Source organism: Arvicanthis niloticus, chromosome 5 (assembly GCF_011762505.2).
Source record: "Arvicanthis niloticus isolate mArvNil1 chromosome 5, mArvNil1.pat.X, whole genome shotgun sequence".
Classification (NCBI taxonomy): Eukaryota; Metazoa; Chordata; class Mammalia; order Rodentia; family Muridae; genus Arvicanthis; species Arvicanthis niloticus.
The window spans coordinates 33407380-33433817 of record NC_047662.1 but is presented as its reverse complement, the minus strand read 5'-3'; the positions used below and the strand labels follow the sequence as shown (position 1 = coordinate 33433817).

General features: G+C 46.2%; 1 long non-coding RNA gene across 4 annotated transcripts in view; it reads left to right on the top strand.

Annotated features, from left to right (window-relative positions):
- LOC117709471 (uncharacterized) overlaps positions 1-18265 on the top strand; it is a 156826-nt gene extending 138561 nt beyond the window's left edge. For 2 of the 4 annotated variants that reach the window (XR_013110481.1, XR_013110480.1), the window contains 2 exons: positions 16812-17047; positions 17437-18265. This is a non-coding gene — a long non-coding RNA (uncharacterized LOC117709471). Of the gene's footprint in view, positions 1-12876; positions 15557-16811; positions 17048-17436 lie in introns of those variants that run through there. The other 2 variants (XR_013110479.1, XR_013110482.1) reach the window with 2 other exon arrangements.
- Positions 18266-26438: the final 8173 nt, after the last annotated feature.

Here is a 26438-nt window from a genome sequence, read left to right as displayed (position 1 = left end):
TATCCATGGTGAAGCTTTAGCAAGCAGCCTGCTTAGAGACCAATTGGCTTTCTTCTCTGACTCAAGATAAACTCTAGCTCCTATAGTCAGTGGTTTTTACGATGGAACCCCATTTTGGGCTGTCTCTGACAGGCAGTGGCTGGGCAGAGGGCCTGAAACCTGGACCCACCTTGAAGGCAGGGGCATTCCCACTCAGTCCATGACATACTTTGAGACTGGCTGGTGTAAATGGTATTCAAGGTTTCTGGAGAATCTGCCTGGGGTCTGCCTGGGTGGGAAGGTGAGCTGCATAATTCTGTATCTTTCTGTTTTGGCCATGGACTATGGGAACCATTTGCTAGCCATGGTCCAAGGATCGGGGTAGAAAGTGTAGAGAACCAGAGCTGGGTTCCCTGGCACCTGTGTTCAGAGGACCAGACCTAGGTGCCCTGGTGCCCTTACACCCTCAAAGCCTTGTTAGTTTACTTATCAACTCTCATTCATTCATTCATTCATTCATTCACCTTGTAGCTCTAGGGACTAGACCCAGGATCTTGAATATGTTAGGCACATGCTTTACCTATGAGTTACACTGTGTCCTACTTGTCAACTCTTTCAGGTCTGTCTATGAGCATAAAAGTCTGCATTATTTTATTTATAAACTGACTGACTTTGTCAAATCCTGAGTCACATATAATGAACAAGTGACAATTACTTGGTGGTAGTCCAGTCCAGTCTGTTGCTCTCTGTCCTCCTTGGCATGGTTGGCACTTTCCATTTCACTCCTGTGAAACCACCGAAGCATGCCGTCATTCCCACCCAGTCACAAACGAGATTCATCAGGACTTCCTGCTCAGTTCTTACTTTGCCTTCAGATGATTCTCACCTCTGTAGCACATGTTCTCCACAAGCCACATCTGGGAGGACCCAGCTCTGAGCCACCCATCCTTAGAGGTAACTAGAGGCAATGAGAACATCACAGCCAGAGTTCTCTGCATCTCTCACCTCTCCTCTCATCTGGCAGCTCTTCAGAGCATCTTGAGAGAAGACTGGATGAGGGGATGGGTGCACTTCTGTAAGATGCAGGGTTTAGAGGTCCACCCTAAGCTACCCCTACAAGAGTGCTAAAGATGCTAAATGCATCTTAGGGAGGCCTGGCAGGTGACTCTAGCTCATTCGAGGTATCCATTGGTAGTTTACATCTCTCTGGCCCCGCAGTTATAATCCACTGGTGCCCCAGTCTTTGTTCAGTCCAGATGCTATTAGGATTCTGAGTAGAAGACAGCACCATGTAGGTGAGTGACTACAGAAGAGCTACAGAAAGTGGACTGAAAAATATTTTATCCAAATATCTACACTGAAAAGGTGTTCATTGACTCTTAAGGAGCCATGTCTAGCAATTGAATAATTTGTGCATTTTGTGATGTCTCTTTTTCGTTGGTCACTCAAGCCTCAAATTCTGGCAAGAAGGACAAAGTCAAATTAATCTCTGCTAAACTTCTCTGGGGTCTTGGTGTTAGTAGCTCTGTGCAGGCAAGAGGCATCTTACAACATGGCTGCATGGACCAGCGCAAAGGAGTGTCAGAGGCAGCTGTTGCTAAAGCATGAACTCTTGGACTAGGATCATTGTTCAATCTTAGCTGCTACAGCAGTTTGCAGTCTGGGCCACACACTCCTTAAATAGTCTTTCCTATCCAGAGTCTGTTCAAGGGCCCATTCTTTGTGTCTGCCTACAGGTAACTGCAGCTGATGCACAGTGAGTTTCTCTCTGCTGTCGACATCCAGAGTCCTCCTCACACCTCAAGCCCAAGAAGACAAGGGGGCTGAGTGGGTTGTCTACCTGTATATGGTGGTGCTGGCCCCTGTGTAAGAGGTCATTCTGAGAGACATATTTATGGAATAATTAGAGCACCTCTCCAAAGTTACAGGCAGCTCCATGCTCACTTTCAGGGTATGGTGCAAAGTCTTTGGATCTTTGTTTTCTTCTTTTTCTAAATTTTATTGTTTATTTTTATGTATATAAGTGTTTTACCTGCATGTATATCTATATAACTCATGCCCACAGAGACATAAAAGGGTGTCAGATTCCTTGAGACTGGAATTACAGGTGGCTTGAGTCACCATGTGGGCACTGGGAACCCAAGTCCTTTGGAAGAATAGCCAGTGTACTTAACTGCTGAGCCATCTTTGCAGCCCATTTGTTTTCTTCTTGTAAGAAGTGGGATAGTTGAGTATCTGAGTCTTTGCAACCCTCCAGCTGCCCCAGCTCACATACTGTGTACCTAAGTGTAAACTCCCCTCTGAAGAACCTGCTATTGAGCCACAGAGAAGGAAGCCAATTGGAAGAAAGGGTAGAGAACTTTTTTCTGCAATTCTCATGCTAAGAGTTAGGATTCTCAAGGGAAGGGCTTGGGGAGCCTGAGAGGAAGACAGGTCTCAGAGCATGGGAAAATGTAAAGCCAGAGATGCAGAAGACATCTAATGGCGTCTTGTCCTTCCCCCAGTGTGGTTTTGGGATGGATGTTTTGGGGTAGTTTTCAGAAATTCATAACTCAGAAGTTCATCTTAGATTTTATCAAAGATCATGGCATATAACTGTATCTGTCCATTTCCTCATGAAATCAGATCTTAGGATTATAAGTTTAAAGGCCACTGGATTGAACTAAGAAGCCAATTTCTTCATCTCCATTTGATATATAAGGGACCACAGTCTACAAAAAATTATATGCCATGTTCATGATCACACATCCAAATTAATTGGAAAGGCCAGAAATATTGGGTGAATTTATATACCATGAAATGAAGAGAACTTAAATTACACTTTTAGGTAAATTCTGACAAACTCATACTGCTGTTGTGAACAAGAAATAAGATCATTCCCTTGGGTACATGTGCAAAGTCATGGGAGGGCACAGATCTCAGTGAGAGTGCAGCTTCCATCAGAGAAGAACTTCATCCCCCAGCATGTCTCCAGTCTTGAAGCAGGAAATCAATACCTCTACTCTCCCCCTTGCCTTTCCTTTTATGTCCCATTCCCAACACCTGAATTATTCTTTCAAATGGGTTTTGATTTCTGTCTGGTTCAGGCAGAGTTGTCTAGGAAACCAGAAATATCTGCAGACTGCAAGCTGCACAGATTGAGTGATGCTTGGCTCCTTTCTTCAGAGCCACAGTGACTCCTGCCATGGTTTTACTGCTCTCCTTTGCTGCTGCTGCTTCATGCCCTGGGCCTTGTGCCACCATGGCCACCCTTCTACCTTGCCCAGCTTCCTTTCTGACCCTCCAGCTCCCTTGCCATGGGGCGATGTCTAAGGGCAGCTGAGGCTAAGTGACAGGTGCACCACTGGTTCTGTGTCTGGGAATGCCTGTGGCAGGCCGAGGAGGGGCGCCTGGGAGTTGTTCAGCTGGACTCATCTTGTTTTCCAGGAACTGGAGGGGGTTGCCTTTTCCATTGCTCAGATCCATTCCACCGTAGGTACTGCCTTTCTCTCTCCTCCCCCTTCCTCTTTCTCCTCCTGTTCTTCCTCCTCCTCCTCATTTCCACTCATTGTTTTCTTCCCTCCCATCTTGTAGTTGCAGCTGTAAACACTGTTCTCAAGGGAACCTGCTTATCTTCCCTGAACAGGGAAAAATCAGATCTCTATGGGGCAGTGAAATGAAGGGCTCCTTGTCACAGAGGATCTTTGTCTGATTCCCTGGGCTAGCTGCTAAAACTCAAGCCCTCTTGGCTTGCCCTTTAGGGCCATTTTCACAGTAATCAACCAGTCTTCTTAGGAACCTGTGATTCCCCTGACTCATTTATTCTGTGGTCCTCTCTGGGACTCTCCAGAATTCCTAAAGAAACCAGGGGTGGGGGGGGGTGCTGATAGTCAGGAAGAGATGGGAGGAGAAGGATGCATGCAGGGAAGTTAGCAGTGGCTCTGGGAGCTGGAGGAGGACCTAGCAAAGGGCAGAGGGAAAGGGAAGTGCAATCCCTTGAACATACACATGGAAGTGCATGTTTGTGAGTGAAAATGAGGAACTTTTATGTATGGCACTTCAGTAGAAGAAAGTAGCAGAATTTCAAATTCTGAGTATTCCTCTCCTGGTCTCTGAACCTAGACTGATAGGCTCTTGGGGAGAAGGGAGAGCGATGGAGGGAGGAGGGAGATTAATTGGTTGTGTAGACAGACAGCTGTTCACTGATGTTGGCTAAAACACTGCTGGAGTGAATTCTCCTTTGAACAGTTTGGAAGCACCATTCATTTCCTTCCCCTTCCAGTACATGCCTACTTTTTGATTGCTCTTGTCTTTTTTTTTTTTTAAAAAGATTTATTTGTTTTTATTTTATGTGTACACGTGTTTTGCCTACATGCATGTCTGTGCACCATGTGAGTGCTTACTTCTTATGGGGATCAGGAGGCAGCTGGGCCTCTGAAGTGGTGTTACAGACAGTTGTGAGCCTCCATGTGGGGCAGCACATGGTCTTAACTGCTAAGTCATCTCTCCAGCCCCACACTACTCTAACTGCCCTGCTCTGAACTCATCACTTCTTCCTCCCAGGGCACTAACCTGTATCTTTATGTTTCCCATGGCTACGTTTCAAAATGTATTCTTAATCCCCGTATAGAATTTATCTCCAAGTACAATGGATACTGTTTTTTTGGTTTTTTGGTTTTTTTGGTGACTTTCAGATCTAGTTCTCAGGAGCAGGTCTGATGTCTTTGGCTAACCTTGTGGCTGCTAACCTGGGCTTTCTACTAGACCCTACTGTTCTTACCTAGGTCTCATAGGCATCTCTACTGAAAACTGAAGTCTTTAGAAGCTCCAGGTTAATTATGTTAATCTGCTGTTCACAAATCTCCAAATTGTTCCCTCCTGTTTATTGGATGGACCTCAAAGTCTCTGTGTGGGATTCAAACCTCTCTGAAATCTGGCCTCCTTCCTCCTCAGCCAGTGCTCTGGGCTTCTACCTGCCTTGCAAGCCCTCTTCCCTAGCCAACAATGTAGAAGTCTGTGAGAGACCCTGAGCTCTCCTCCTGTTTCTCTCAGGGCTCCCCAGGTGGTAGCTCCATTTCCAGCCACCTGCATACATTTCCTCACCATTTGAGGTTAAACTTAATACATTTAGGTTACCATCTCCTGAGCAGACCAGCTGCCCTTCCCAGCCTCTGGCAGCACTCACAGATGGGATCTCTGATTTGTTGTATTGCCAGCCTTTAGTGTTAACTCCTTGGTTACATCATATACCCTTGGAGTAGGGCAACCAGGCCTTGTCATGCTCAACCCTGTGTAGTATGCATGGGATTCCACAGGCCCTTTGGAGAGATCTGAAGTGGACTGCTCAGGCAAGTAGCAAAGTGATGATGTAGGTCCTCTGACTGATTTCTTTGATGTCACTAGTGTGCCTGTAGCTGAAGGTCCCATGCAGAACAGCAGGATATGCATGGCATGTGTCTCCTCACCCCGTGCATGAAGCCTGTCCTCTGGGACTGTTAGGAAGGCCAAACTGGTAGGAAAGCCTCTGTCTCCCTCTTCATTCCTGGTTTTAGTCATGCTGCCATGCATCCATCTCTGCCTCCATTTGACCCCACCTCCTGCTGAAGATGTTCCTCGTGCTTTATTTTGGTTGCCATTTTCCCTGTCTGTCAGTTCAGGTTTGTGGGTGTGCCACTGGAGAGGTAGCCAGGTTGGTTGCAAGTGACTTCTTCCTATGAAGGGTAATTTGAGAGATGTGAATATTCTGTTTCCAACAGCTCTTACTCCTCTGACAGCCTAGCCCAGTGAGAAATTCCAAGGGAACAGCCAAAATGTGGGGAATGTTAGGGGAAAGATCCTATGTGTGAAAATCTGGAAGGCTGCCTGCCTGCACATACTACTCATGGAGGGAGTTCCACACACTCTAATAATGTTTCTATCTAAAGATGAGTGTTCCTACTCACAAGCTGAAGGTGAGCAGGCCTGGGTTGGGGGTAGTATTACTGCAAACATTGAGCATTCATTCTCCAGGTTCTAGAAGGGCTCAGGAGAAAAGCTCTGTGTACACAGAGTAGGTGAGGCTACATGGCTGGGGTGGGTGCTAAATCATGTACTAAGGCCAGGAGAAAGTAGGGAAGAAAGCAAGACAAATACCCACAGAAGAGCAGTCACTGACCACAGCAGTTTTCTTGTTGCATTGACTTGGAAACAGGATTTGATGTGTTGTCCTTTAAGGTCTTCCAAGTTAGCAATCAAGAGATGAAAAGAATTTTCCTTATCATATGCCATGTTATGGCTTCTGGAGGGATGTCAAGACAGCTTCATTTTCTTTCCTCCCTTTGCATGTGTGTATGTGTGCAGGGGCAAATGTGCGCACAGATGTGCAGAGGCTAGAAGACAACCTCGGATGTGACTCCTTAGGTGCTATCTTCCCCAGCTGACCCCAGCCAGCTCTTTGAGACTCTCACTGGCTTAGAACTCAACAAGTAGGCTGGGCTGACTGGCCAGTGAGTTCCAGGAGTCTGGCTGTGTCTGCCTTCCCACTGCTGACAAGTGAGTAGCTCTTTTATACACCGGCTCTGAAGAACAAACTCGGGTCCTCCTGATTACAAGGCCAGTGCTTTTAGTGATTAAGTTATCTCTCCAGCCTCAACTTTTCCTTCTGATTTATCACAGGCATCTGTTTGTAGATGCTGTAAGAGGTTGAAAGTCAAATTCATTTTGGGAAAACATGGGGCTGCTGGGGTGGGAAGGTCACCTCATTAGCTGTCAATCTACTCATGGCCTCCTTTCATACGAACTTGGCATGCTCTGGTCTGAGACAGAGTTCTGTAGTCTCAAGGTAAGAAAGGACCCCAGGGCCTCTCAAGCTCAACTTTCCACAAGGTAAAGGAATGGCAGCTCCTTGGTACATGAGTATATAGCAGGGCTTCTCAACCTTTGTAATGCTGTGACCCTTTAACATAGTTCCTCATGTTGTGGTAAATGACAACCATAAAATTGTCTTCATTGCTACTTGATAATTGTAATTTTGCTACTGTTAGAGCATCTATGTTTTCAGATGGTCTTAGGTGACCCCTGTGAAAGAGTCGTTCAACCCTCAAAGTGGTCATAGCCACAGGTACATAGAGAACCACAGGTACATAGAGAACCATAGAGAACCACAGGTACATAGAGAACCACAGGTACATAGAGAACCACTGGTATATAGAGAACCACAGGTACATAGAGAACCACAGGTACACAGAGAACCACAGGTACATAGAGAACCACAGGTACATAGAGAACCACAGGTACACAGAGAACTACAGGTACATAGAGAACCACTGGTACATAGAGAACCACAGGTACATAGAGAACCACAGGTACATAGAGAACCACAGGTACATAGAGAACCACAGGTACACAGAGAACCACTAGTATACAGAGAACCACAGGTACACAGAGAACCACAGGTACACAGAGAACTACAGGTACATAGAGAACCACAGGTACATAGAGAACCACTGGTATATAGAGAACCACAGGTACATAAAGAACCACAGGTACATAGAGAACCACAGGTACATAGAGAACCACAGGTACATAGAGAACCACTGGTATATAGAGAACCACAGGTACATAGAGAACCACAGGTACATAGAGAACTACAGGTACACAGAGAACCACAGGTACATAGAGAACCACTGGTACATAGAGAACCACAGGTACACAGAGAACTACAGGTACATAGAGAACCACAGGTACATAGAGAACCACAGGTACATAGAGAACCACTGGTATATAGAGAACCACAGGTACATAGAGAACCACAGGTACACAGAGAACCACAGGTACATAGAGAACCACAGGTACATAGAGAACCACAGGTACACAGAGAACTACAGGTACATAGAGAACCACAGGTACATAGAGAACCACAGGTACATAGAGAACCACAGGTACATAGAGAACCACAGGTACACAGAGAACCACTAGTATACAGAGAACCACAGGTACACAGAGAACCACAGGTACACAGAGAACTACAGGTACATAGAGAACCACAGGTACATAGAGAACCACTGGTATATAGAGAACCACAGGTACATAAAGAACCACAGGTACATAGAGAACCACAGGTACATAGAGAACCACAGGTACATAGAGAACCACTGGTATATAGAGAACCACAGGTACATAGAGAACCACAGGTACACAGAGAACCACAGGTACACAGAGAACCACAGGTACATAGAGAACCACTGGTACATAGAGAACCACAGGTACACAGAGAACTACAGGTACATAGAGAACCACAGGTACATAGAGAACCACAGGTACATAGAGAACCACTGGTATATAGAGAACCACAGGTACATAGAGAACCACAGGTACACAGAGAACCACAGGTACATAGAGAACCACAGGTACATAGAGAACCACAGGTACATAGAGAACCACTGGTATATAGAGAACCACAGGTACATAGAGAACCACAGGTACATAGAGAACCACTGGTATATAGAGAACCACAGGTACATAGAGAACCACAGGTACATAGAGAACCACAGGTACATAGAGAACCACAGGTACATAGAGAACCACTGGTATATAGTCTTGTTGACTGAGTCTAAAGGTGGGGATTTCATTTGAATGCTGTGTGCCTAAAGTGTGCCATGAAGTAGGTAGCCAGGTAACCTGCAAGTGACTTTTACCTATGAAGCATAACTTGAGAGATTCCTTTTGAGACACAAGTTCTTAAGAGAAGTAAGACAGGTGAAAAACTTTTTTAAAGTCCCTGGTAATTAAATACAAATAAAATCAAAGTGAAGAGATGTACTTTCCCTAACAAATGGGCAAAGACCCTTAAGAGGTTAGAACTGAGCTGTAGCAGAGACTGGCAAAGTGGGCTTATATCCATTTGCAGATGGATATTTGGCTATGTGTGTTAAGAGCCTTAAAAAACAAAAACAAAACAAAACAAAAAAAAAGATCTTGTCCCTTTGGGGTTGGCAATGTCAGATCTAGTATTTTGTTTTAAGAAAATAATTGTATTTCAAAGGTCTGGGCTCAGTGAGAGAATGCTTGCATAACATGTCCCAAGCCTAGGTTCAATCTTCAGTACCAGTGGGGAGAATATCAAAGAAATAATGGTGTTTGTGTGGAAAGGATTTGGGTAGTGGAGCTTTTCCTAGTGCAGATGTTTATGTAAATAGAGCACAGGAGCAGCTGAGTCCCTAACAGTAGGGCTGGTTAAGGCAGTGGCACTGGACAGAAACTTTTCTTGGGCTTTTTACATCCGTTTATATCAGTCTTATCTCTGCTATAGGGTAGGCCTGTCAGCTTGACAGTTTTATGGGGGAAATGATGGGACTCTTCCCTAGGCTAGCACTCAAGCTGATGGTACAGGGGACTTAACCTAGGCAGTGTCTCTCCCAGGCTGAAGCCTGTGTTTCACAGCCTCCCATGACAGACACGGGAAGTGGAAACTATGCTCTATGAAGCAGGATCCCATGTTGGTGCAAAGTGTTGAAGACTTGCAGATTACGTACAATACTGTTTTTACAGTTTGGAAAAATTAGTTTAAAAGCTCATAATTAAACAAAATTACATCTATTTATTGTGTGTGTGTGTTTGCATGTGCATGCATATGCCTGTGTGTGTTTGTATGTATTCATGTGCATATGCATGAACCACAGCAAATGTAGAAGTCAGAGGACAACTTTCAGGGGTGGTTTCTCCTTTTCTATCTTTCATATAGGTTCTGTGATTGAATTCTAGTCATCAGGCTTGGTCTGAAGTCTTATTCACTGAGCTAACTTAATGGACTCCATGTTTAATATTTACTCAGAGTCTCAGTTTTGGTAGTCATTATTCATTTTTAATCCACCAGTTCTAGATTTTCCTTGCACTCTTTCTATCAGTCAGCAAAGCAATAGCTATTCTGAGGCAGCATCATGGAGATCTGGCTGATCCTGGCTTACGTGAGCTTTCACGTGCTGGGGAAGGCCAATGTCAGGGACCCATTTGTGGGTATTGACTATAGGCTGGCTATTTTTTGAGCTCATGTTGATATTTCATATGATATTCATGTTACTATTTCATATTTTCTCTTTATAGTTTTTAATAACATTGGGCAAAAGGTGGCCTGAATCCCCAAAGTCACCCAGCCAGTAGCAGCAAACCTAAGACTTAACTGGGATAGGGACCTCAGAAGCAGATTCCAATATAGCCACATAGGTGGTATTCTCAGGTGGGCAGTGTGTGAAGGAAGCGCATAGAAGGTTCCCTTACTGCCTCAGGGAGTTGAAAGTTTGCTACAACACAGAAAACTAAACTCATCCTTAAGCTCTGGCCTTCCAGGTAGAGGGGCAGGTGGGAGGAGTAGCAGGAAGACTTGGTTTTGAACCCCATTTTCTGTCTTCTTTACACATGATTTTGAGCAAATCACTTTTCTCAGGCCCTTGGCTGGCAGAGCAGGCATAAGGACACCCACACTGGCATCCTGATGTCAAAGTGCAATAATATATATAATGCTTGAAACTCAGTTAGCCTTTCTGAGTATCCTTCCCAGGTCCCCTGAGTGAGAAACTCCAAGCTAGTTAGAACACAGTCAGAAATGGGCTTTGCATGTACTTAATTAAGCTGAGTCACACTTACATGCCTTTGTTAAGGCATTATATTTTTTACATGTGTATGTGCCTGCTTGTCTGCGTGTATGTGTGTGTGTGTGTGTGTGTGTGTTGTCCATGGAGGCCAGAATAGAGCATTGGATCCCCTGTAACGAGTTGTAGGCAGGTGTGAGCTATCCAGTGTGGGTTATGGGAATTGGACTTGGGCCCTCAGCAAGAGCAGCAAGTGCTCTTAACAGCTGAGCCATCTCTCCAGCCCTTCTTTAAATCACTTAGATTTATTTCATGTAAACCATAGCTCCCCTTCCTGAAGCTGTGTAGGCTTTTCACAGCACACCACCCACACCATCAGACCAACTCTCTTCTCTCTGTAGGCCTGACCTTAAGTGCTGCTGCAGCTGGACTGCTTCAGGAGAAGTAGCTCTCCTCCTCTGAGCGTGGAGGGTTGCACTGGATTGAAGCAGAGTATGCAGAGAGCTAAGACTTTGATTCAGGAACCACCTGTGACCAGGGAGTGAGGCTTCCTGTGGTGGAGGAGGAAGACTGGGTGGCTGGTTTGGAGGCTAACATCTGGGTCAGGGGGGAGGACTGAGCTGGGTAGAATTCAGCAGATTCCTTGGCATGCACTGCAGGAGGATTCCCTGAAGGGCTGCACAGAAAAATGTGCTGTGTGCTTGGCAGGCCAGAAACCACAGAGACCCCAGCCATGCTCTTGGAGGACTTGGGAGCAGAAAAGCAGACTCCTCAGGTGGTTATTTATAGAGCCGGCAGCAGTAATGATCAGTTAGAAAAATAAATTATAACTCAGTTGAACCTGAAATAGCTTTGCTTTTGCAACCTTAGGCTTTCCGAATGGGTCGCTCAGATGTCACCCCACCCCAAGGAGTGTTCCTGCAGGCTGAGGAGCAGTCTCATACTAGGCTCACACATGCCCACCCAGAGCTTCAGAGGCAACTGAGAGGGAGGTTTTGATAAGATCCAGGGAGCATCCTGTCCAGATGATTCCTTTCTTTCTCCCATGGAATCCACAAAATGGTGCTGGGTTCCCTCCTTCCAATCAGTATGTAGAGACTGGGAGGCATGTATTAGTCCATTTTCTATTATTGTAGTAAAACACAAAAGCAACATAGAGAAGGGAAAGTTTATTTGGGCTCACCGGTTCAGAAGGGTGTGTCTATCAAGGTTGGGAGGCATGGTGGCAAGCAGGCACGGAAGCTGAGAGATTACATCTTTAACTGCAAGCAAGAAGCAAAGGGAACAAGCTGGATGTATGATGAAGCCTACTCCCCATGACATACTTCTTGCAGAAAGACCACACCTTTCAAACATCTCTAAATAGCATACTGCCTAGGGATCAAGTGTTTAGACATATGAACCTCTGGGGTATGTTTCTCATTCAAGTCACCATGAGACACAGGTAGACCTTGAAGGGATGGAGACCCATGGCATGCCAAGCACCAGCTTGTGGTCAGTACTGTCTTGGCTGCAGGCAGAGATTCTGGTGGAGATAGCCTCAGACAAGCTGGTGGCTGACTCCTTTACAGATCTCGTCTTTCATCCTTCCCTCTGCCAACAAGCATTGACAGCTTGGCAGAAGGGTCACCTTGAGCTTGCCCAGCCCACTGTTTGGGGTCTTGACACTTGGGCATCCATCTGGCTTCCCCTCTCCTACCCATCTGTTCTTTTTTCTCATTCATTCATTCATTCATTCATCTATTCATTGACTTCCAATCAGTAAGCATTTATTTATTCAGTGTCTATGATGCACCAGACAACTGATGATATAAGAATCAAAGTTGCTATCTAGATATTATAAAGGATTAGCCTGTAAGCCCATTGTGGCTATAGCTACACTGTATTTGACTCTCTAACAGTGTCTTAAATCTGTGTGCTCTACTGATACATAAAGCCCAGCTGATTTCTTATGAGAAAGCAGACACCCAACTTCTGCATGAATGACTGAAGTTCTGGCCCTGTAAGCCATGTCCTACATGGGAACATTCTCTAGACAGGCTACTATCCCATTAGATCAGCCCAGCTCCTCTGATTCATTTCAGTGCCCATACTTGGGTGTCTTGGGTCAACAGCAGGACAGTCATTACTCCTGTCTTACAAATGCACTGATTCCCCCCTGCACATCACTCTCCTGGCCATGTGATAACTTGATGTTGAATCCAGATGTGGTTCCTAAGCTAAGTCTCATGGTCTGGGGGGAGGAGGCGGGACCAGCAATCAGCCACTGTTTGAAAGGTGCTACAAGAGGTGCCATCCATTGGGAATACTTGCTGGCTCTGATATAAGAGTCCGGTTTGACAGTTGTGTGAGCATATGGTAAGAAGTTGCTGAGAGGGCCTCTCTGGACCAAGCAGTAGACATGCTCAGGAGCTCTGATGAGTCCTAGAGACCGAGTCAGGCAAACATTAGCAAAGATCAAGGTGAAATAGTCTCACTGATGGGATTTCAGACCAACTCTGCCCAACTTCAAACCTGTAGACAGGCTCTAGCAATATCTGCCAATAGCTGCCTAAAGTAGCAGCATCCAGTGGTTTTTCCTTGCTCTTCTCAGAGTGTGGTATGTGTGCTTTCCAGGTCCTTCATCTTACCTTCTAGCCCCTTTCTGGTTTCATCTCTGAGGTCACTGGTCCCCAGAGTGTGTGAGATGCTTTGGTCTTCTACCTTGGTGTGCACATGTTCATTATCATCTACAGGCAGAGGTTAAGTGTCTCTTCAGCTGACATCATCAGCCAAGAACCAGCTGAGATCCAGTTGGAGGCTCTAGGCAACTTGTGAGGATTTGCCTTAGAGAGCTCACAGGTGCCTTGGACTCCAGCTAACACCTCAGCCAGCTCCTTATATACTCTGTCAACTCACACTCCTCCCTTCTTCTTTGTCATTCACTCCCCCTCTCCTGACTGTTGAAATCCTTCCATTCTTTAGCTCTTGGTGGTAGTTCCCTGAAGCCTTCCTGACTCAGGAGGCCACCAACACCCATTACATTGAGCAACATTTCCAGAAAACTTGGAGCTCACCCATGCTCCTGATGCCCTGTGAACATAGCAGGGCACAGCCTCATGGAGAAGGTGGCCTTGCCCAGTCCCTTACTCTGCTCCTCATATGGTCCATCATGGATGCTTTTAAAAAAATTATTGTCAGAGTTCAATTAACGTTGACACCCCATTCATGATGGTAGTATGAGATTACCTGTCCCCAGCCTGACTGTAGGTTGGTTAAAGATAGGGACTGGCTACGGCATAGTGTCTTCCTGAGAATGTAGCATAGTTCCACATGTGCTCTCAGCTGTCTGTGACTAACAGCCAGTGGCTATACTGAATGATACCCTAATAGAGAGGATATCGTTACTCTTTGCATGAGACTTGTCATTAAAGTTACCACCCAGGAAAAGTGACAGTGGTTTGGGAGTGATTGAGTCAGAGTAAGGGATGTCATCTATAACATGAAATTGTCTTTTAGCCACTGCAGTTGGTAAGGGATAGCTGAGGATAAGGAAATAGCACAGACCATGTCTTAAAGCAGTATAGCTGTCACTCAAGGACCCTAAAAGTGTACCTGGCTCCTCTAAAGTTTTCTGTCTGTAGGACTTGGAGATCTAGAAACTTTGGGTAGGAAGTAGAGGGCTCCTGGCCTGTTTCCACAGCTCACCATTCAGGTTCTACTGGCTGTGCCTGGCCTTTCTCTGTGGCCCCCACAGTGGCCTTCTCCTGGGAGTTCAGGTGTGGTTCTTCTTGTGAGCTCCGCATGTCCAATGTTCCACCCCAGGCTGCTGCTTCTGGGCTGCAGCGTCTCCAGAGCTGGTGCTGAGGGCTCAGCAAGACCAAGAGAGTCATTTGCAGAACAGGACTGATGGAGATGTACACCTGAGACATATCACCTGTCCAGATCCTGAGAGACTTCAGGGTTTTATTGTTAGTAACTCCAGTGGCAGGCTCTACACTTGCAGTCTTCAGAGCACTTGTGCCCGTGTTAACTCCTCTCTTCCTCACAGATACAATCCATCAGCCTTGGATAGTCTCAGCCATTCCCATTAAGGATGAAGAAACAACGTCAGAGAGATAAGTTTCTCTGATTAACATTGGGTTTGAAGCCAATTCTTTTGCCCCTAAAGCACTTCATGATTCTCTATAATACCAGGTTGCTTTCTGGGCTCTCTGTCTAGGTAAACCTGCCTCACCAGCATCTTTCTTTCCAAAGGGATTGATCTAGGAGGGGATTTGGCACAACTTCAGTCCCAGGACGGGCTTTGCCTTCTATCTCCTGTCACTGAGCACACTAACCTGAGGCCGGAGCTCCCACTACCAGAAGAGAGAGAAAAGGAGGGAAGGTCTCAGGTTCTGACTTTGCGAACTGTGTTGCTCCCGGTGCCTAGGCCTCTTGCACTCTGTACATTCATTTGTTCACTCAGTGGACTTGGTAGAGAACCTGCCATGGACCAGACACTGTTGGAGTACTGGGTGACAGTGAAGTTCTTGTGCCTTTGAACTCACTGGTGAGCACTGGGTGGAGAGAAGTGAGTGAGTGATAAAAATGCTTCAGTCATGCTTAGGAGATGAGGAAAACACAGAAGACAGGGCAGGCATGCGGCTACACAGGGCAAGCAGGGAGCTGGTGGGGAGATGGTTAGGAGAGACTTGAAGGGGAAGCTCCTGCTTGTGAGTCACAGGGAACCTGGCGTGAGAAAGCTAGGAGCAGCAGTTTTCCAGGAAGAGGGGCTAGCCAGGGCAAAGGGCCAAGTGGAACTGCAGAACACAGTGCTGGGAAATGATATTTGTCATGGTGGTTAGGCTGTGCTGTCATCACCATGGTTCAGCGATTCTGTGCTTCCTGAGAGGAGTTATCCGAGGTCTCTCCTCTGCCTTCCCCAAGTTGTGGGATTTCTGAGAAGACCATGTCTGAGGTCTGGACCCACAGTTGAACAACTCGAAGTTGATCTTGGAGCAACCAGGCAGCGCCTCAGTCATGGCCTTGCTCAGCAGTGGCTGTGGTATGCAGTGAGTGCTTTGGGAGATCATAGGGAGGGAAAGCCCAGATGCACCCATCTCAGACATTCTTGACTCCATTGACTCCAGCAATGGCACTCAACAGGGGTCTCTCTAGAACTCTGTGGTTTTGAGAATAGCTCTGGGGCTTCTAGCTTGGAATCTGTTCTTGGCTTGTTATTTAATTGTTTCTTTGAGCAAACACCTGCCCTGGATTTTGTTTAATGAATGAATGAATGAATGAATATATAAAGTAGGCAGATTCAAAGAACATTGTCTTTCCTTGTTCTTTGTCTTATAATGAATGTGTTACATTGGTCAAAAGTTTTCTTTGTGTTGTAATTTTTCCTGCCTCTCTTTTGGGTGAATTTTAAGTCCTGGTTGATAGATCAATCAATAGATAGATAGATAGATAGATAGATAGATAGATAGATAGATAGATATTAGTGGTAATGTTAAATAGATGCTACCACTGAATTCTCTTGGTATGGATCTGAGGTTCTCAAAGCATAGCATCTGGACCACAGCCACAGTACCTGGGAACTTGTTAGAAATGTAGATGTGCAGACCCACCAAGCCAGGGTACTGGGACTATAGTCAAAGACTTTTGTTTTAATAAGGCTTCTTAGTGGGTCTGATGCATGCTAATGTCCAAGTGTACTTATACAGAGTGTGTTCTTTAAGCTGTGTTCTCTAGGAATGGATTCTTGCACTGCAGTTACTGTCATAGTTGTGGTTCGTGATTATGCTTGTAATATGATTATCCAGCCTGGCTTGGCACAGTCCTTGGCTATGCAGAAGGAAAGTGCCTGACCCATCTGGGGTTGATCCAGGTAGTTCTGTTTAATGCCATGTCCAACCTGCTGGGCTACATATCTCTGGTAGAATGGGCATTCCAAGTGGGCATCTGTTGGAGGGAAGCCTTAGCAAGAGGGTGGCCCATTCCAGGAGCTTTGTAGAAGTGCGACTGGATTTGTTTCCGTGGGGACTGACAAAGCAGATCAGCTCTGTGACTCTGGCTAGTTTTGATGTGTTTTAAACCATGAGCCTGTCCCAGGAAGTGGATCTGCTAGCACCTATATTAATGAAGATCAATGTGCTGAAAGGGCTCAGCCTTCCATGAAAGTTAACCTGTCTGTACACTGGATTTGCAGTTCTGGTCCATCTGGTGTCCCTCGTCTAGCTGTCCACCCATGAACTAGAATGAGGTGACCAGTGGTCCAGATCACCCAGCACTGCCCGTGTTTCCCCTTCCTGTCCCTCTCAGTCTGGTGTCTCGGATTTGGTCCTGCGTTGTCCACTCCTGCTGCATCTTGTCCAGCGAGGGACAAAACACCCTGTCACCTGCCTGAAGAACAGGAAGAAAAGAAGTTACAGAGGCAGATTCCAGTGAATCCAGAGACCGAGATGTTAATGCTCAGAGAGAACCGGGATCACCAAGACGTGGACTTCCAGAAGCCCCAGGAGAACTGGACAAGAGGCACACTGACCCAAGTGGTAGAAGTAAGTTCATTTCTCTGATATGCTTAGGAGAGGGCCATTAGGAGGAGGGGAAGGGGAAACAGGGCTGGGAAGGTCCCCTCTGGACCAGGAGGCAGATGGGCAAAGCAGAAGGTGACACGTCCATGGCTAGGAATCTGTGTGAACCAGCCCAGGCTGGCCTTCCTATGTGTGCATGACTTCTGCCCCTTTCTGTATGCTGTCTCTGATGTTGTGAGTCCTTCCTCCCGCCACTCTGTTAACCCTTCTGGCCTTGTTTACCTTGTATATGCCTTCCTCCTATGGCATCCTGCCTACCTCCCACTCATTCTCCTTCTCTGTTCTATACATCATGACAGAATGGAAACAAGACAGTAAAGTTCCATTCTGATAAATGTTCTCCCTGTTTGCAGGTACTGACAGTGACCCCATGACATGGACATCAGCACCTGGGCTGCCCATTCAAGATCCACCAAATGGAGGATAGCACAGCAGAATCTCACTTTGCAAACACCCTGGCACAAGAACCAGAGAAGTTGGAGCAGCAGCATGTATCACAAAACTACCAGATAAAGCCAGAGAAGATGGCAGGTTGACTTGTGATTGGCTGTACCAATAGTTACTGTGAGAAGAGACCTCCTCCCCATCAGATCCCATTACATCTGGACGCCACTCTCCACCATAAGCCTGAAGTTCTGATTCAGCTGGCAGCCTTCCACTCAACCTTCCTTGTGAGGAAATTCCCCCTTTCTCCTCCATATTCTGGTATTCTGGATTCACTTGTTATGCCCAATTCCAGGTCACCTTAAATAGAAGCACCCTGAGACATTCGTACTTTTCAGAAGCTGCCAAATGAGTGTCATGTCTATGTTACCCTGGGTCACATATAACCTGGGTCCACTTCTGATAGATGCTGCCTGGCATGGTCAGTGAGTTGCTCCTTCAGCAGTTTTGGTACCCTTCTCCCTGCCTCACTCATCCCAGTTCTGACTTAATCAGCGCCTGGTGTCCGGATTGCATGAAGAGGGAGAAGGTGTGGTTGGAGGAAGCAATACCTTGGTCTGCTGGGACTCTGGAACCTGCTCCAACTTAGGCAGAAGGTCACCAACCCTCAGCTCATGTCCTGCCTTGTCCCCTACCCATGACTCAGTCCTACCTCTTGTGTCTGTCCTAGCCTGGACGGTTGTACTTTATTTTTTTTTTCAATTAAACAGAATTTGGCTACTTTTTTATTATTGCAAAGCAATGCATTATTATTACCAAGACACCAGGAATATAGAGAAAAGAAAGTAGCCCCCCCCCCCATGGTACTGAATTGAATGATAAACCAGCCACTGTCTCATAAGTTCTTACAGCATCCTGTAGTGTCATATAAACTATGTAAATTCATATATTTAAATGTAATGGTAACATAGGTTCCTGGGAAGACTGCTCATGCCTTCCTCAGAGGCCTCCATCAATCTTCACATGGTGACTCTGGCTTTCCTTGCCTTACCCACAGCAGAGATGACCCATGAGTAAAGGGAAGGAGAATGGGGGACACTGTCTTTGGAGTGGTATCTGGGGATACCACACATCTCTTTACAAGCTCCTGAGAAGGTCATTAATCACTCCTCACTTAAGGAGCAGCCATGGTCCCAGGGTGACAGGCTACAGTCCAAGAAGATAAAATAAATAGGCATTCTACCTTCAGGAAGACCCAGAGAAGCAACAGCCTTATTTTAGAATATTTGTGGCCCTGAGAAAAGGTTCACTTCACCAAACTGGTAGCATTTACCTGATAGAAGAAATAGAGGGGAAAAAAGTACCATCACAATAAGGCTCTGGGTAGGAAACCTGGAACAGTTTAAAGTCTCAGAAGAAAACTATGAAAATCATGTAGTGCACTGGCCACATGTCCTTCAGATTGTGGTCATTTCTGGCTCCCACCTTCTGGAAGGCATTGCCTACGTCTCCTTGTTTCACACAGCCAGCAAGCCACATGGTCTTCTAGGACTTCTGAAATCTGTTCCATACAACCCCCACGTGGGAGTGAGCATGATAAAAGGTAAAGGCATTGATGAGCCGAGATGAAAGCCCATGTTTTATGTATGTGAGAAATTTGCATTAATTCATATCCTTCTGCCCGATGGGAGGTTTCTCAGATGCCTCATTATAAAAGTAACAGTCACATTTCAGGCAATTTCAGAACTAGAAAAGAATTGTTACCCCATTCCACCAGCCTACCTACATCCTAGGGACTGTCACCCTGAAAGACATTTGTAGTAGGATGGTGTTGGGGATGAGGGTCAAGGCTTATGCCAGCTTAATCCTCTTCCCTCTAAGTTTACTTTTAACTTAACACACCAAATAATTAATTACAGTCACATAAGTCAAAACTTAGTTCACATGTAGCTTAAAGACTGAAGTGTCTGTTCATCATTCCCTGCAGATATTCAGTGGCGTCAACGTCTTGTGTATGGTGCTAACTTTAGCCTAATATATACTTGTTAACAGGAATGGATGACTGGGTACAGATGGAAAAGAAGAGAAAGAAAGAAAGAAAGAAAGAAAGAAAAGAAAGAAAGAAAGAAGAGAGGAAGAGAGAATGTGTGCAAGCATGTGTATATGTGTGTGCATGTAAATGTGTATAAATGTGTGCATGTGTGTGTGTATACATGTGAGTATATTTGCATATGTAACTGTGTGTGTGCCTGTGTGTGTGCATGTATGTGTGTGTGCATGGATATGTGTTAGTGCATGCATGTGTGTGCATATGTGAGAGTGTGTGTGACTATACATGTCCATGTTTATGTCCTTGTATATGTGTGTGTGTGTAGATGAATGGGTAGGTATTACTAAAAGACTGAAGAGAAGACCTATCTTTCATTCATGTATCCAACTGGTATTCATTGAGCACTTGTGTATCAGATACTAGCCAACACACCTGGGGCACATAGGAGTGAACCGACACTCCATGTCTGCGTGAGGTGACTGGAAAATGGAGAGTGATAGATGATAAAGTAAACAGTGAGTAAATGATAAAAAGTCTAAGCAGTGAGTGCTGCGGGGGAAAGCCAAACATGGTATAGGAGGCAGACGAATTGAGGCAGTTTCCCACTGTGTGGTAGGGAAACCATCTCATTGAGGGGGCACAGGGGCATAGACTTGAAGGAGACAAGAGTGTGACCTGTGTTACCACAGGAAGGAGCAAGGCCTTGTTTTTTGAGACCTTGAGGTTCCAGTATTCCTCTGTCTAAACTGTTCCTGGTGACTCCCATCCTATGACTGGTTCTCCCAGGAGCCAAGCTCCTATGGTAGGTCCCCCTACGGTACTAGGATGACCCATGCTGGGTGTTAGGTTTTCCTCTCTCTAAATTTGATCCTGTTGCTGAATCTTAGCCTCTCTAAGATGATTCTGCACTTTGGGTGGTAGTTAAGTACAAACAAGCAAAGAATGAGGACCCTCTTTTCTAGGAGGCAGGCAAGCTGGAGACTTGTGAGTCCTGATGAGAAAGCCACCCTGTCACCTGTTTCCAAGTCTTATATAAAGGATGCAGCAGTCTCTCTGGTTCTCAGCTTCTCCATTTGAAGATGGGAATTGCATATTGAGTTGGCATTAGGGCTGTATCCAGCACTGTGGCCTTCAAGCCCTGTGAGCAGGAACAGTTTGTGCAGGAAGTGGTACCAGCTCTATGTGATAGCACCGGGAGGGGTGCAGAGGACAGAGCTTTGCCTGCAGAGGACTGTGTGTGAGGCATGCCCTTCTGTATCTGTCATGTTCCCTCCCATCAGGAAGGACTCAGCAGTACCCTTAAAGCAGAAGATTCCACCTCAGCCAGGTCCGGACACTGGTGCAAACAGGCGGGACATAGAGACATAGCTCATGGTTTTCCTCTTCTTGATGTCCTTGGGTGCTCACCTGCTCTGTGTTCTTGGGCCTGTAGCTCACTCTTCATCTGTGGATGAAGTGGCTATGATGGCTTTTCTCTCCTTTCTAGCTTTTTAAAATTTCTATTCATCTTTTTCTACTTCCTGTTTGGATGCTGGGGTCTTCGGCTCCTGCTACTGATCTCTGGGAGTGTGGAAGGGGTTGAGAGCAACCTTTGCAAACATTTTTGCTGGAAGAAATGCGGGCCCCATACAAAAGCCTTTTCTCATTTTCTCTCGGGGAGTGAGGGAGCTTGCTTGATGCTCCTCTGGCTCTCTGTGGCTCTGTTCTCTTGACCTTCCATCTACAAGCCTCCTTAAATGCTAATCACAGAGCAGCAGAAGTGTGACTTCCAGAATTGGGCCTGTCTGTTATCACTGGGGTTTATGGGAACAGGATTGGGCTCTCTGAGGTTTAAGGAGGAAATGTGTGCACCCTGCACCTGCCACACACATTCTGGATGCTTCATTTATTGAAATCCATGTCTGTTGTATGCTTTTTTCCTACACACACACACACACACACACACACACACACACACACACACGCTCTTTCATTCCCTCTCCCATTTCCTGTGATACCCTTTGTCTCCATCAACTCTTGTGGAGAGAGATTTTATCTAGAATATTCATGGCAAGTCTATCACTACTTATCACTTTAACAATGTGCTATGGAGTGGATCCATGCTGGAGAGGCACATATGCTGTCAAGTTTGGGGACTTGCTGTGGCTGCGCTACCCCTCTTAGTGCTTTACATGGAGGATGTTGACATGTTCAGGAGGGATGTGGAGACTCGCTCCAGCCTTCCGTCCCTACAGCAACACTTTCCAAGGTGAATACTTTTGTACACTCAAGAAAACATCTTTTATTTGAAACAAAAGCACAGCCTTCCACTGAAGCCCCATTCTGGAAAGCTACGGAGACTGAGTCTGATCTCACTACAGTTCTGTGCCAGGCACTTGGGTGTAGTGGCAGATGATGAGTCAGCTGGTCTTAGGGCCGTCCTGAAACTCTACCAAGGAAGGCAGGGCTGACATTGCCACCCGATCAGAAAGCCTCAAAAGCAAATGGAAGGGCATCTGAGTATGCCAGGATGGGATCAGGGATCTTTTCTTCTCCTCTGTCTTCTCGTCTTTGTCTTAGGTTGGGCTCCTTCCACATTCTCAGGGAATCTGAGGTTTGGGAGACAGCTGGGGCCCTTGGAGCTTCCCCACCATGACTCTCTGAAGGGGGAGGGGGAGGAAGCATGACAATGTACTGGAGAGGTCAACCCTCCCATAGTAATGAAGCCAGGGGCCTTTAGGGGGCTGTAACTGCACTGCAGGGAATGGGTGAGCCAACCTGCACTGTGGATACCTTATGGGAATACAGATAGTTTGCCTGGCTCCCCTTACCTGGGAGGGTGGTTACAAGGTTGCCTCCACTATAATACATTTTGGTGATAGTGTTTTGTGATACCAGGGATTGAAACCTGGGCTTCACATGGGCCACACATGTGTTTTACCACTGGCCTCCGCCCCAAGTCTTCTCTTTATTTTCTTGATCTTGAAGTAAGTTCTCCCTAAAATTTCTCAGATTGGCTTTGAATTCAGTTTGTGGCTCAGGCTGGCCCCAAAATTACGACCCCCACGCCCCATGTTAACTTCTAGCATGGCTAGGATTACAGGCCTGTACCACAAGGATCCTGACTTTTATGACACTAGGAGTCTGGCTTTGATTGGTATTACTTTAGAAATGACAACACAATATCTTGTTAACTGAGTGCTAACTGTGTACAAGGTACATGGTTCAGTGTCCTTAGCAGCTAACATAAGGACGATAGTATGTATCAACTTCTCAACCACGTTATACTGACCTCACTAGATGAAAGTTCCCACCAGGCCCTTCATTTTTGTGTGAGGGAATCAAGGCTCAGAATGTTGGGTAACTTGTTCATCATGTAGCTAGTAAGGGATGTGAGGAAAGGCAGCTCCTGTTAGCCTGTTCTCTCCTGGCTTCAGGAAGAGCAGCCCCTGCCTACTTTCCCATTTTAAAATGACAAGAGCCCCCAGGTATTGTGGCTCACAATCTATAACCTAGCACTTGGGCAACTAAGGAAAGAGGATGGCACGTTTAAGGCAAGCTTGGGCAACACAGAGAAACCCTGTCTCAAAGCCATCAAAATAAAGGGGGTGGTAGGAAATTTTGATAAACTTTGTGGGATATAAGCTCTGGCAGAGGTGAGGCAGAGACAGGGGCAGGACGTGTACATTATCATTGCTGTGGCCAAGTATCTGACAAACAACTTAAGGGAGAAAGGATTTATTTTGACTCCCAGTCAGAGAGGCAGGGAAGGCTTGGCATTGGAAGGGTAAGGCAACTGGTTACATTGTGTCTGCAGGAAGGAAGCAGAGGACAGACGGCAAGTGGAGCCTGACTAGCAAACCCCAAGGCCCAACCCTAATGGCTCACAACCATCTGTCGGTACCACCAGCTGGTGACCAGGTATTCAAACACACAAATATATGGGAGACATTTCATATTCAGGCAGCAGCACAGGATGGCTCAGTTCTGTGTGAAGAGAGCTGGGGAAGGCCAGGGTCAGTGTTCAGTCTTTGGGGCTTTGCTTTGTTTAGGACATGTGAAAACTCTGATCGCTGCTTCCTTAAAGAATCCATTCAATAAAACTTAAATTCCCAGATGTTTGTTCTCTATTATGGAGTTGTGGTGGGATCCTGAAGGAGTTGTGTAGGAAGGCATTTGAGAGGGAAAATGCTGGGGGTGTTTTATGACTAAGGCACCTCAAGGAGATTGTGATACAGCCTTCATCCAAGGCCGCTGTGCACAGGTACACTGTGTGGGCACTGGAAGTAGTGGTTTGTAGGTGGCAACAAGGGCTGGCTCCACTGTCCAGCCTAGATCCGGTCATATCCATGAACTGTGCCAACACCGCCACTAGTAAGTAGGTGGGTGTTCCTTCAGCTTCCTGAGAGTCCTTGATTTAGCAACCTAATAAACCCAGCTCCTAGCCTTTACTGTGTCATGCTGCCTGGTAAGCTTGGAGCATGCCTTATTGGGAACCTTTGATTCCATCTCAGCAGGGAAAGTGGGAGGCTTTGCAGGCTTTTGGGGCTCTTCTGGCTCCTTCTTGGGCAGCACTGCCAGCTCAGCCTGCTTCCCTCCACCTGGTCACTGGGCAGTGCAGCCAGAGATCCATTGGCCTCTGTGGATTTCCCTGCCCAGAAGCTAGTATCTGGAACATATTAATATCTCAGGACTAAGATGGCTTCAAGGGAAAGAAAGTTGGAGGAAAATGTCGGGATCCTAGGGCACAGCCCTACGTTATACCCTGAAACTATGCAACAAATTGTTAGGAGAGGTCACTTAAAAGAACAGTTTATTTTATCACATCATCAGAAGCTAGGGGTCTGAAATCAGGGCATTGGTGGGGCCATGCTCCTTCCAAAGGCTCCTGAGAAGGGTCTTCACCGGCTTCTTGGTAGCTTCTGGTGGCTGCTGTCTGTCCTTTCTGGTCCTTAGCTTATGGACATATCACTGTCTCTGGTCACAGGCTTTCTTTGTATATGTATCTGTAGGTGTGACTTCTCCTTAATTACAAGGCTCAGTCATATTGGACTTGGGCTAACCCCTCTCCAGGGTCACTTTAACTTAATCAATTATATTTGTAAAGCCCCTGCTTTCAAATAAGGTCACAGTCTGAGGTTCTGGGTGGATGTGGTATTAAAGCACCTTCTAAGCTGGTCCAGGCTCTTTGGGACCAAGTGTAAAGGCCTGGGAACTGTGGCAGCTGATGCAGAGATGAGAACAGAGGCTCCAGGCAGTTTGCCAAGGACTGCACTCTGGACCTTCTGTGGTGACAGAAGCCTCCTGTACTGGCACTTCTGGGGATGAGGCCACTGTGACTGAAACACTGGAGTTTAAATTGAATTTAGATTAAGTTGATTTACAATCATTCTACCCCCTTTTCCTGTAATGGTCCCTAAGCCTGAGCGGGGAGGGATATGATACAGATTTCCCACTGAGGGCTGAACGGTCCACAGCCTCATACTCTCTGCATCTTGAGTGGTTGTGAGTCTCTGTAAGGCCACCTACTACAAAGAGGCCTCTCTGATGAGGGTTCAGAGCTGCACTAAGTTATGGGTATAAAGATAAGTATTTAGAGTGCAGCTTAATAGTGTGTCCATCTAGCTGAATGAAGGTAGTAAGTTGTCCACAGGGCCCTAATGACTTCCCAGCATGGGTTCTCAGCCCCATTAACAGCACCACACATGAATTCTGTCCTATGGAACAAATCTTAAATCCAATCTGCAAGCAGTGGTTGCTCCCAAAACACTCATGTCATCATTTCACCAACGAGCTGTTTGTTATTGTAGCTCACAGGGTTAACAGCTGAAGATTGTTGATTATCCCTCACCACCACCACCACAGCACCTTCTAGCATGATCTAGTGTCTAGTGGGGTAGAAGCATCCAAGACAGTAGCAGCCTGATATAACTCAAGTATATAGTGCACTAAATGGGCTCTGAGAGGAGTTGGAGGGGGAGTAGAAGGTGGATTTGATCAATATATATTCATATATAAAATTCTGAGAGAGAGAGAGAGAGAGAGAGAGAGATTATATTGACTTAAATGACCTCATAACTGGAACAAAGTGGGGGTACATGTACTTTAAAAATCTGGCAAAGCCATTTGCACCTAGGCTAGGCACTGGGTATTTATGAAGCTGAGCAAGGTAGATGCAAGCCTTCTTGGGACCTGGGAAACAGCCATGTATTCACCCGGGTTCTACCTCAGGTGGTACCCATTAAGTCAGGACTGTGGATAGGTTGCACCCATTCTGAGTGCTCATATGGCCAGCATGCTCACACTCAGGCACTTGACTCCTTAGTGCCAGCCTCTGGGATTTTCCTATGGGAAACTCACGCTGGAGTTACCATGGGAACACACAAGTGGCCCATTGCTGCCTCCTGGGACAGAGGCTTCTCAAAGGACATGGTGCTTAAACTGAAAGCAATTCATGCTGCAGAGTCCTGTGCACGCTTAGCACAGGTATGTGTGGTGAGCGTCTTGTAATTCATGTGCGCTTTGGTGCACAAAGCCAGTAATGAGAGGAAACTGCTTTGGACTGGGACCTTGAGCATAGGAGGTCAAAGGCTTCGTAATGGGCTCCACTTTACCCTCTGTGGACCCTGAATCTCATGGTGAGAAAACCACAGGCTAAGTGTGGCACCCCTGTGGGCACCAAGAAAGGGAGATTCAGAGAGGTAGAGAAACTTGGCGATGTCATACACAGGTGATTAGATGGATGTAGTTATAAGCACATTGCTCAGGATCCATCCCTGGGTTCCCAAAATCTTTGACACTCTTTTTAAGAAAAGGCAGTTTCAAAATTTTTTTAGCTGTAAGTTGCTGTGAGCAGACGTTGGGCTTTTCTCCCCTCTGGGATTAGATGCTGCTCCTGTTTCCAATTCCATCTGGGATGGTGTTTTGTTGGGTTGGCGTTTT